The following is a 12,492-nucleotide window of genomic DNA, read 5'->3' on the forward strand; positions in this document are numbered from 1 at the left end:
AACTCTTACAAGAAAACATATGAGCATATCTTCTTGAACTTGGGGTTACATATAACATCAAAAGCACTGGAGAGGAAAAAAAAAGAGGTAGGTAAATGGAAAGTAATGTACAAGGATTCCAATTTCCCCACATCTTCACCAACACTTGTTACTGCCTGTCCTTCTGATAATAGTCATCTTAGTGGTGTAAAAGAGTATTTGATTATGTTTTTTGACTTGTATTTACTGAACAACTCATGGTGTTGAACATATTTTTATGTGCATATATTTTCTGAGGAAATGTCTATTCATATCTTTTCCTATTTTTTAGTTGGATTTTTTATCATCAAGTTGTATACCTAGATGTAAACCCTTTATCATGTGAATTCAGTAATAAACCATCATTGGTGAAACTGTGATCATATATATGATTTGCAAAATACTGATATATATTACTAGTAAATGCATAGGAATCAAAAGAAGATTGGTGGTTTCCAGGATCTAGGAGGAAGGGAAGAGTTAAGAGACCCCCCTAATGAATACAGAGCTTTCTTTTGGAAAGAAATGAAAACGTTTTGGAAATAGAGAGTTCCGTGGTTTCATAACGAACCAAATGTCACTGAATTTGTACACTTTAAAATGGTTAGTTATGTGAATTTCACCTCAACACAAAAATGCTTAAGAATAAGTATACCAAAAGATGTGTAAGACCTGTACACTGAAAAACTCTGACTTATGCCTGTAACCCAGCAGCTCAGGAGGCTGAAGCAGGAGGATCCACAAGTTCAAAGCCAGCCTCAGCAACTCAGTGAGAACCTGTCTCTAAATAAAATATAAAATAGATTTGGGGATGTGACTCAGTGGTCAAGTGCCCCTGTGTACCCCTGGTACCCCTCCCCCCACAAAAAAAACCTCAACACATTTTTGAGAGAAGTTTAAAAGACTTTTTAAAAACTAGGAAGGTTATTGTGTACATGTATGAATATGCAACAACAAATCCCATCATTGTGTACAACTATAATGCACTAATAAAAAATGTGAAAAAGCCTGGGGTATATACCATGGACATGGGGTAAAGAACTTATTATTGTTAAAATGTCCATTATCCCTAAATATATTCATAGATTGGATACAATTTCAATCAAATTCTCAGGAGGACTTTTGAGAGGAACTGGGAAGCTGATTCTACAGTTTAAATATAAGTACAAAGAATCTAGGGTACTCAAAAGCATTTTTGAAAAATAAGAACAAGGTTGCAGGATTTTACATTACCTGATTTTGGAGCTCACTATAAAGCCATCGCAATTATCACAATGTGTAGCCTGCTTTAACAATTTGCAAAAACACCCTGAAACTGAGTAAAAAGTCCAGAAATAAGATTACTCCTACATAGTCACTTTATTTTTAACAAAGATGCCTAAGTAATGGAGAAAAAAAATCTTTTCAACAAAGTCATGCTGAAATAATTCTATATCCATCATGAAAAAAATAGAAAACTTCAACTCCTATCTTATACCTTATATAAAATTTAATGTGAGACTGATGATAGGCCTAAATATAAGAATTAAAATCATATAACAAAGTCAGTGACGTGGTATACAACTGTAGTCCCAGGTAAAGGTAATGGTAAGTTTGAGGCAGAAGGATCACTTGAGCCCACAAGTTCAACTCTGATCTGAGCAACATAGTGACACCCCATCTCATGATTATGAGACAAGGTAAAAATTTCTTAGACACATAAAACATTAACTGCCAAAAAATATCAACTCTAATAAATTGGATTTCATCAAAATTAAAATTCGCTCATCATAAGTTACCATTAAAAAAAAATGAACGTGCAAGCCAACAACTAAAAAGAAAATCTGCAAAACATGTCTAACAAAGAACTTGTATCCAGAGTACACAAAGAACTCCTTCAACTTAATAATAAAAAAGCTTTTCAATCCAATTTTTCTTCTTTCTCTCTCTTTAAGCAGTGCTGGAGGATCAAACCCAGGGCCTCACACAGCCTAGACAAGCATATTGCTACTGAGCTACATCCCCATCCTTTAAAAAAATTTTTGTTAAATCAATTTGTTTTAGATGGAGTCTCCCCACATGCCCAGGTTGGCGTTTAACTCCTGGGCTCAAGCAAACCTTTTGTCTCAGCCTGCTGAGTAGCTGAGATTCATAGATTGAATACAATAGAATTGAATACAAGTGCAAGCCACCACATCTAGCTTCAATTTCTTTAAAAGAGCAAAGTAATTGAATAGAAAGTTCACAAAAATGTACAAATCATTCATATACATATGAAAAAGTGATCCAAATCATTAATCATCAGGAAATGCAAATAGTTCCACAATGAGCTACAAGTATATCTACTAGAATGACTAAAATGTAAAAGATTGACAACAGCAAATTCTGCTGGATCTAGGTGATAGGCATGTGGGTGTTCATTTTAAAATTCTTTGCAATGTGTCTGAAATTTTCATGCCATAAGGATAGAATGGTATGGTAGCCCCAATTTTCTGTGTATGCTAGTCAGGAGTTACCTGTATCTTCTTTGCATTCTCCACACATATATTTTAAATCCCCCTCACATTCTTCTGGATATTTTCTACCATGTTGGTGCTTAGAATTCATAAAAAGAATCTTTGAGATATTTCTTCTACTAACGCTGAATGAAAGAAGTTGAGAGTTTTCCCTTTCATAATGTCTTCAAGTGAATGATTGTCAGTGTTAAATCTCTACTTGAAGGAACCAATACTGTATTAGTTTCCCCATATAGACTGATATCTGGTGAATTTGTCACCATGGCTTGCTCTGACTGGTGAGCATGTAGCGCAGGTTCCAACTCATAAATATGGGCTACTGTGACTCCTCTGCTCAAGATAAAAGTATGAGTAAGGTGGGAAGATAATTCATAAATGTACATCAATAAGTACTTTCTTTATTATTTCAAACATACTTCTATCCTACCCAGAGTCCAAACAATTCCCCTTCTTATGGTCTATTTTCTCCTGTGAGTCCTGATGACCCCTTTTAGTTCTGTGTCTTGGCCAATATCAACTGCACATTGGAATCTTACACATCTTATATCTGGGTTTCACCCCAGAGACTCTGATTTAATTGGCCTGGACTGCACTGGGGGGGGGGCATGAGAATGTTATAAGCTCCCCAAATATTTCTATTATATTGTTGAGGCTCATATCTAGATCCTCTCAAGGTTCATTATCCCACTTGGAAGGTGAACCTACAATAACCACCCCTTGACAAACAAATGCTGAGCGCACCATTCATATTAATTTGTAATAGTCCCGGTTTTGCTTATGTCTATGTCTACACACATAATAAAAAAGATAATTTTTGTGTTCCTTGCTTAGGGAAAAGAACATTAGAAGAAAACTATGTGTTTTTTTCATTATTTAGAGAAAGGAGCACTATTTAATAATAGAAGAGGTTTGCACACCCCTCAGTCTCCAAATTCTTCTTAATATCTATATTCATTCTTCCTGATATATTTTGTTTTTTCCCCTACCTCTGCCCCCAAGTATCTTTGTATTATTGACTCAGTGAAGATTAATAAGGCGATATTTATAAAGAGAGATCTTTTCTTTAATAAGCTACATAAATAATAAGAGACATCAGGAAACCCTTGGGAGATATGAATTAATTCTCAGAACTCCTAAGAGGTTTTCTTCCTTTAGCATTAAGCAACAATGAAGGAAAAACTCTTGACAACAACAGATGGGTGCTCCATCTTCTGGAACAGAACTTTTTATTCTTAGCTCTCTATAAGCCAAGGCTAATTGACCCTTGCAGCTATTCCAGAACTATATGTATTGGGATAATATTCTCAAATATCCAGGGGCTCCAAAACCAGTACTACCAAAAAGAAATATATAGTCTTGTGCTTTGTACCACCACTTTTACCTTGAGAATTTTGATGCTACCTATCTACAAAATCAAATCCAAATCCTTACCTGTTGTTCAAAGCCCTATGTAATTCAGACACAATCTATATTTTCTATCTCGTATCAGGACTCTTGTCCTATGTTGGCCAACTGTTCCTGGCCTTCTTGCCTTTGTTGACAACATTTGTCCATCGAGAAGGCCCCTTTCCCTCTCTTCTTCCAGAATTCCACCCAATTCTCAAGATATTCTTCAAGTCTACTCCAGACCCTGGTTCTCCAGACTCTTAGATTCTCCCTCTTCTCTGTATCTCGTAAGGGCACTTGGTTTTCTGTGGGAGACCAACCTTGCATGTGACCGAGTTAACTCCCCTGCTGGGTGATGTGGCATCAGACACCCATGCTGCCCCGCTCTTCTAGGGTTCCAGTGACTGTGTCTTCGCGCCCGGTCTTGTCTTCCTACAGCCCCATGGGTGAAGCTATGCTCACCTGTTCTTTTGTAATATTATCCCTTGCCCTGTTTAGGATAGAATGTTCCATGGAAGTGCCTTGTGTGTGTCCCCTTCTTTTACTGTGCCCTTGGGTGTGGCCTACCCAGGTGTCAGTCAACCTGCTGACAGTGGACATCATGAAGAAAGATTCAGCCCCCTGAAACCTGACCCCTTGCCTCATTTGAATAGCTTCTCCTCAATAAAAGGGGTCAGCGTGTGATCTCAGTCTCTCTCTTTCTGCAGACCCTTAAGGTCAGAGGAGCTGTCATAGCGACCCCAAAGAAAAAGGTATTTGTGTCTCTTGTGCGGTTATTTTGCGCAGCCCAGTTAGCGCAGTTCAACTGGAATGACCCCTGAGCCTTTAACTCGCCAACAGAAACCCACCAGTTTTCTGCACTAGGCATTTGGCACCCATTGGGCACTTGCTGCTTTGGGTTTTTATTGCTCTTTCTGTCTTAGGTGTGCACAAGAGACTCTAAACTCCTTTAGGGTAGGAACCGATAGCCCCTGTCCTACCTGTGCTCCTTTTGGCTTAGTAATTGCATCTCTAAGTGTTTTCCAATGCAGATGAGTTGGAGGCCTTACGTACTCTCAACTTGTGTACAGGCTATCAGAATTTGGGAAGACCCAGCCTAAAGAAAAGTGGCCAGCCAAGCTGCTCTCCTTCCCTAGCCATGCCGGGTTCATGATCACCACCTCTCCCCTTCACAGATTCAGTCTCTCCTCTGTTTATAATTAAAAATGCTTCTTGACTTTTAATTTTCCAAATGTTCTGTAAATTGGCTCCAGATGCAGAGTAGGTTTAACCTGCCAATGCCAACAGAGGATGGGGCAGGTAGGTGTTTGTACAGAGTTATTGGGTTTAAGAATAAATGGACTGACCACAGTCTTTCTTGATCTCTGTCTTCTCTCCAAACTCGCTTTCTCCCATCCCTCACTGCCAATTCCTTTTCTTTTCATTCTTTGCAGATTTATTTGTTCCTTGGAACCTAGCTTTTGTATCATCGAGGGCCACCTTTAGCTTGATTTTGTATTGGATCAAGTGTTTGTGGTTCCACATTTTGTTGTGTGAATCCTGATTGTACTTCTTTTATTTCTTATTGGGGAAAAAAGGTGTGTTTTTTTTTCTTTAAAACCACATTTGTATTTAGGGTAGATTAAGAAATGTTTAATCAATAATTTAAGAAACAAAAATGATGCACTCTCAGTCAGTGACTTTATCACTATGAAAGTTTATTTCTTAGTTAGTGTGGGTCAGGTGAAAGTTCCCTTCCCTGCTACGGCTCCAACCATCCTGACATCTTCCTAGCTCTCCATGGGATCAATTCCAGCCAGCTAGCCGACAGAGGAAAAGAGAGGCTGCAGAGAAGACTTTTTTTTTTTTTTATTAACTGCCTTAGTCTGGAAGCAAAATTTAAATTCTATTGGTCAAAACCCAATTGCACAGTCCCACCTAATTGTAGGCAACTCTGAGAAATGTAGACATCTGGTGCACCTGGGAAGGATGCAGTTGGATGCTGAGGAAGACCAACAGTGACTACCACCTCATAGCACCTGCGTTTTCCAGCTGCTTTCTGGTTTTACCTATTAACATGGATCTATTTTAAATTTCTTTTTTTTTCAATAAGAGATTTTTATGGAGCACACTGACTTGTTCTCATTTGGACCAGTGCTTTGTGGGACTGTGGCCTCTCATCTCAGATTCTTTCCACTGACTGCTTGGTCTAGTTCTGCCTTTCTTATCATTTGTTTTCTTGTTTGTTTGTTTTTCTTTTTCTTCTTCTTTTCTTTTTTTTTTTATCAGTGTGTTGCTGGAACACATCTTCAAACAACTTTCTCAAAAATGATACATAAAACTGATCTTCATTAGAATATTTCACGAAGGCCTTTGTTATATTTATTGTGGTTATCACTATTGCCTAGAAGTATGTACAAAATAGGTACTTGGTAAATATTAGCTGTTTATGTGAAATCTTTCTGAGTCTTTTGTGTGTTTAAAAATCTTTGCAAAGCATAATTTTTGCTCAGAGAATGTTCTTTCTTGCTTTTGTTTTTAAAATGTTCATTTCACTCTATTAGTAGATCATTTAGCTATTGATTTTTAGATTCAGAATTATTTTCCTTCAAAACATTAAAATAAATCTGCTATTGTCTTTTACATTTGGTACTGGTTGGTTCTTATTTCTTTTCTTTCCCTTCCCTCCCTCCCTCCCTTCCTTCCTTCTTCAGTGCTGGGGACTAAATCCACAGCCTTACACATGCTAGGCAAGCATTTTACCACTGAGCTACACTCCCAGACCTTCTTATTTCTTTTTCCTTTGAAGCTTTCAGAATCTTTCCTTTATAAGACCCTTTGAATTTCATAATGATGAGTGTAGGTAATAAATTTTTAAAAAACTATTTTTCTGGATTAATACCTACTATTTATTTATGAACACTCTTATTCTTTTCATCTCTGAGAATTTTAATCTATTATTTTTTGGTCCATATTCCTGTCCCTATAAAACCCTCATTTTTCTTGTTTTCTGTAGCCATGTTTTACTCTTAGAGTTTTCTTTATCTTCCAATGCAAGTTTTTAGAGGACTATAAAGATTTTAATTCTGAGAATTCTTTTTCTTCATTCCTATAAAATTCCAAAAATTTTGCGTAAATGCCACTCAAATCACTTTTGCTTTACTATTTTTTTTCTTAAATTGTCTCTGCCCTTTTCTGAGGTTAGTTTTACTGATTTTTCATCTTAACCTTTCTTTTTCACTTTGTTGGCTTTCATCGCCTGTCCTGATTGCCTGTCCATATTTAATAGCAATGAATGCAAGTGCATAGTTATATAATTGATGTGAGGAGAAATATCTGACTGGAAACTCTAGGAACTTGTGAAAGTGTAGAATCATCAGTTTAACTGTTGGTTAAACAGTTTGGACTAGTGAAGCTATCTGTCTCCTAAGTGACAAAATAAAAACAGCCCTACTGTAGAGCAGCAGTGTTCACATTAGGAGCCTTAGCTCCTAAGAGAAATCCCTTTGAGTCTTGCCCAAGGCAATGCCAGACTATCTGCCATCTTGTCCAAAGGGGTTTGGGAGTCAATGCTGGGAAAGCTGATTAGTTCATATACAGATCATCAATTAATTCACCTATTTTCAGCTCTGCTTTGTCTTCTAGACTTCTGTTGCACCCACTCGTTCTGAGTTTTGGGGCAATTCTTCAGGACAATGACTTCCATTTTCATTGCAACCCCTCCATGGTTCATTCTGGGCTAAGATTTTACCCACTGTAGGTCATCCATCAATATGTTTCCTTCCTTTTTTTTTTTTTTTTAAATCTTGCAGAGATTGTTGAAGTTGCTTGTGTTTCTTCATATCTTTACCTTTATAAGTGCATTTCCTCTTTTTAATCCTTCATAGCTTAATAAAGTCTCGGGAAGCAATGCAGAGAAATACATGTACTTAGTGCACCATCTTGAACTAGAAGGCAATCACATATGCTTAAACATCTCGATGTTTTTGATGATTAGCCAAGTTTAGGAGACTTTGTTCTAAATTATATGTTTTTCTCATGTTCCCTGTATTTTAAGCATTGAAAATCTACTGCCTTGTAACTCCTTGCATTTGATGACCCGCTTTTGTTAGTAGTTGATCCTTTTAATCAGAGCAGGAGTGTGTCTGTGATTTGGGCTTAGCCTACTGAACCTCAACCACCCCTTTGCATGATGTGAGGCACATTGTAAAAGTTCATCAAATTCTTGTTGAATAAAACAATTAAAAAATGAATGAATGAGTGATATGTACTCAAGTTAGTAGTTTCTTTATGTTTTTAAGTTCTGATTTTATTTACTCAGGTGGTATTTTTTTAAAAAATAAAATTAGCTCAATATAGCCATTTAGTATTAATATACTTTTAAAATAGATGCAGTGACTCATTTTTATTTTTTTTAAAAACTTTCTATTTCCAAGAGCCCTATTTCCAGAAACACTTCATAATGTGCAAGCTTTCAACTTAAAAATGGCTTCATTTGAGTCTCCTACCAGAAATAGCTTGTATGAGTCCAAAAACATGAATGAGACATTTCTTGTGGGATTTTCCTATTTTGGTCCAATACTGACCTCAAATAGAATCCATTTGGGTAAATTCTGAAGCCATAAGCCCATTTAAACTCAAGGCTACTATGTAAATAACAAGATTAAAAGCAAACATACCTCAATCATCATTGACTCATATCTCAGACATAGTCAACAAAACAAATATATCTATGAAAATATATTAGCAGGATAAAAATGTTAAAAACCATAATCCATTTTTGTCAGTCTTCAAAGTGAATCTAAATTTTTAATACATAACATGCATCCTCTTTATCTTCATGAGCTATTTTTTAATGATTGCAAGAATAGAGATGCTGACATTTAAAATAAGAAGAGAAAGAGAGCAAAGTCCATGAATTTTTTGAAGAATTATTCTAATATTTGATTTGTGAAAAAATATTTTTTTACCACATAACTGATATTTCTTCATTATAAGTGGAAAGATTTTAGTCAGTTTAAATAGTAATCGCTTTCTTCAATCAGGAAGTGTTTTCCTTTTTTTAACAGATGATTTGAGCATTATGTACCACAGAAAAGTCGAACAGGAATGTGGGGGATATGATCAGCATAATCCAGAATGTAGGAAGTTCTACAGGAACAAACGACCCAGTGCTCTCAACAAAGAACTCACTTTCATTATTTGGTTTGAGAAGAAGTACTCCAGCTACTTTGGGGACAATGAATTGCAGAGAAACGAGAATGGAAATAAGGAGCCTATTAGGAGGCTACCACACTAACCTACACAAGAGATGATAATGATGGCTTGGACCAGGATTTTAGCTGATGATTTTAGTAGGAAGTGGTCAGCTTTGAATATAAGTTGTCCTAGTCCATTTTGTGCTGCTATAACAGAATACCACCAACTAGGAAGTTTACAATGAGAAGAAGTGTGTTTTCTTATGTTCATATATGAATATACCACCATCATGTACAACCACAAAAATGGGAAGTTATACTCCATGAATGTATGATATGTCCAAATACACCCTACTGTCATGTATAACTAAAAAGAACAAATAGAAAAAAATTAAAAAGAAAATAAATGGATTGCCTCATAATTCTGGAAGATAGGAAGTCTAAGATTGAGGGACCAGCCACTGGTTAGGGACATCTTGCTGCGTTATCCCATGGCAAAAGGGCAAAGACAAGGTAAGAGAGCAAGACAGCCTGCCGAACTTACTCTTTGACAATGAACCTGCTCCAGAGATAACACATCAATCCATTTATGAGGGCACAGCCCCATGGCGTAATCACTTCTTAAGGGTTGCTGCTTCTACTGTTGTTACAAGGGCAATTAAATGTCAACATGAGTTTTGGAAAGAACACTGAAACCATAGCATGTGTTGAAGTGAAAGTTAACAGGATTTGCTGGTGGATGATATGTGGAGGGTGAGAGAAAAAGAACCAATGATGATTCAAATAATTTCCCCCTGAACCACTGGAGTCACCATTAACTGAAATAGAAGAAGTAGGTTTCAGAAGTAAAATCTGGAGTTCAGTTTTGGGCAAGATAAGTTCGAAATATCGATTAGGCACTCAAGTGGTAGTGAGCTGGAAACATCCGCCAAGAGCTCCTGAGTGAGTTCTGAGCAGGAGACATGAATTGGGAATCTTCAAGGGATATCAATGTTTTAGGCCATTAGACTAAATTAAAATAAAGTGAATGACTATAGAGCCAGAAGAGTCTGCTGCTTCTAAAGCACTGCAGAACCAACAGCACTAAAATTGAGTGACTTAAAACAATAAGCACTTATTCTCATGGATCTGTGATTGAATGAGTATTGATTGGTCTAGGCGGGGCGGAGCTATGGTGATCTGGATCTGCTTAACAAGCCTCTCCTGAAGCTAGTGAGCTAACCCAAGCTGCTTCTTCTTTTTTTTTTTTAATGAAAATATAAGAAACACGTAAGACCTTTTGAGATGTCATCTCAGAACTGACATATTATCACTTTCACCTCATTTTGTTGGCCAAAGCCAGTCTTATAGCTGAACCAAAGTTGTAAGTTAAAAAGTAGCAAAGTTATAAGTAAAAGACATTGACAGTGGAAAGGGTAAAAAATTTGTGTTCAAAAATATAATCTCTCAAAATGTATAAGGGACTGAGTCCCGGAGCATTTTAACTCTAAAAGGTTAATCAGAGGCCAAATGTGAAGATCCTCGACCTAATAGTAACCATTGCTCTCCCTTACCTAAAGGAACCAGTTGGTTATTGAAGGCATCAGTTCTTTGATTCTGTTAAAGCAATTAAAACACTGATTCCATATGAATAGTTAAAAAGAATGTCTACGTCAAGATGGCCTAAAATGCCAAAATGGGCCATCTATCATCCCAGAGAGAAAAAACGAAACAAACCCAAATGAAACACCTCGAAGGAAAAAAAAAGATAAGGAGACATCTGTATCTAAATTTAGAAGAACAAAGTTCATCCCCAACGGAAGTATCTCATAGGATAACTAGCAGGAATGCTTGAATCCTTATTAAACAGACATCAGAAGCTCAGTGTGAAGTAGCAAGTTCTAATTTTAAATGAGCCACAACCATTAGATTTTGTTTTAAGCTTCTAAGATTCAGAATATGAATTTTACCTATTTTTTTGTTTTGTTTTGAAGCAGCGTTTTCTTCTGTGATAGCTATCTTATAAATATATGATAAGATCTTCAGGCTTTTGAATGTCTTTAGAAGTCAAGGCATCAGAAGAACAATACTTTTAAAGTATATAATCTGTTACAACTTAGGCTACAAGCCTAGACTTTTGAAAAATAATGAATCAGATACCCTGATATTAGCACATGTACACTATCTTATAAGCTGCTTTTGCTAGATCCAGAGATTTTTTTTGAGCTTGAAGGGGCTTCAGATATGGTAATCATCTAATTTTATAGATGAAATAACAGAAGTTCAAAGAGGTTAACCTGATTCTTTTCACAATAAGAAAATCAGATCATGTGACTTGTAACCCAATGTCAGCGTAAGGGATAACTGTGGGAGATTCTACTCCTGCCTCCACTCCATCCATATTGTAATCTCTAGCTGTCACCTATTTTCTGTTACTGTAACAAAATAATGGAGACTGATTAATTTGTAAAGAAAAGAGGTTTTAAAGCTCAAGGTTCTGGAAGTCCAAGAGCATCATGCTGACATCTGCTTAGCTTCTGATGATAGCCTCTTGGTGTAAAAGAGCAAGCAGTCACATGCAGAAGAAAGGTAAGAGAGAATCAAGGAAAGGTGAATTCACTTTATAGCATCCAGATCTTGTGATTAACTACTTCATTTTCACAGAAACTACATTAACACCTTAATGAGGATAAAGCCCCCTAATTACCTTACAAACATACCACCACTTCTTAACATGGTTACATGGGAACCAAGCCTCAACATGTTTGGGCAGGGACAAACTATAACCCCCCCCCCTTTAATGCTCTTCACCACGTAAAAATTATTATTGCATAATTGTTAGAGTCTGTAAACAAGTCAGGATGGCGCCTGGCATTTTGCCAGAGGGAGCGGTTTGTGAAGTAACGCCAGCGAGCCATTAAGTGTGGAGATTCCTTATTGGTTGACTGCTGTATCGAGTTTATGTTAATTAGATAAGCTGTGTGGAATGTATAAATAACACTCCTGTCCTACAATAAAGGGCTTCCACTCCTGCTGTATCAATCCACACAAGTTGTTCATCACCCCCCCCCCCCCGCCCGGTTATTTTGCTGCAGCCGGACTGCGGCACACAATGAAAACTTCTAGACAAGTTTCCCTGGCTATCCTTCCCTTTACTCATCCCAATGTAGACATCCTAGAGTGGCCATTCAGAAATAACTTTTCTTCACTATTGTGGATTCAATGATTGTGTGCCTGCAAAAATCCACAGGTTGAAACCCTTGCCCCCAATAGTATGGTATTACAGGGTTCAGTTTTTAGGAGATAACTAGGATGAGATGAGGTTGTGATGGTGGAGCCAGTGTTCACAGAGTCCCAAGAGAGCTTGCTTCCTCTACACCTTGTGAGGATAAAATGAAGCAGCCAGCACAGGGAAAAAGCCTTTACCAGAAGCTGAT

The sequence above is a fragment of the Callospermophilus lateralis genome, chromosome 17 (assembly GCF_048772815.1).
Source record: "Callospermophilus lateralis isolate mCalLat2 chromosome 17, mCalLat2.hap1, whole genome shotgun sequence".
NCBI lineage: Eukaryota > Metazoa > Chordata > Mammalia > Rodentia > Sciuridae > Callospermophilus > Callospermophilus lateralis.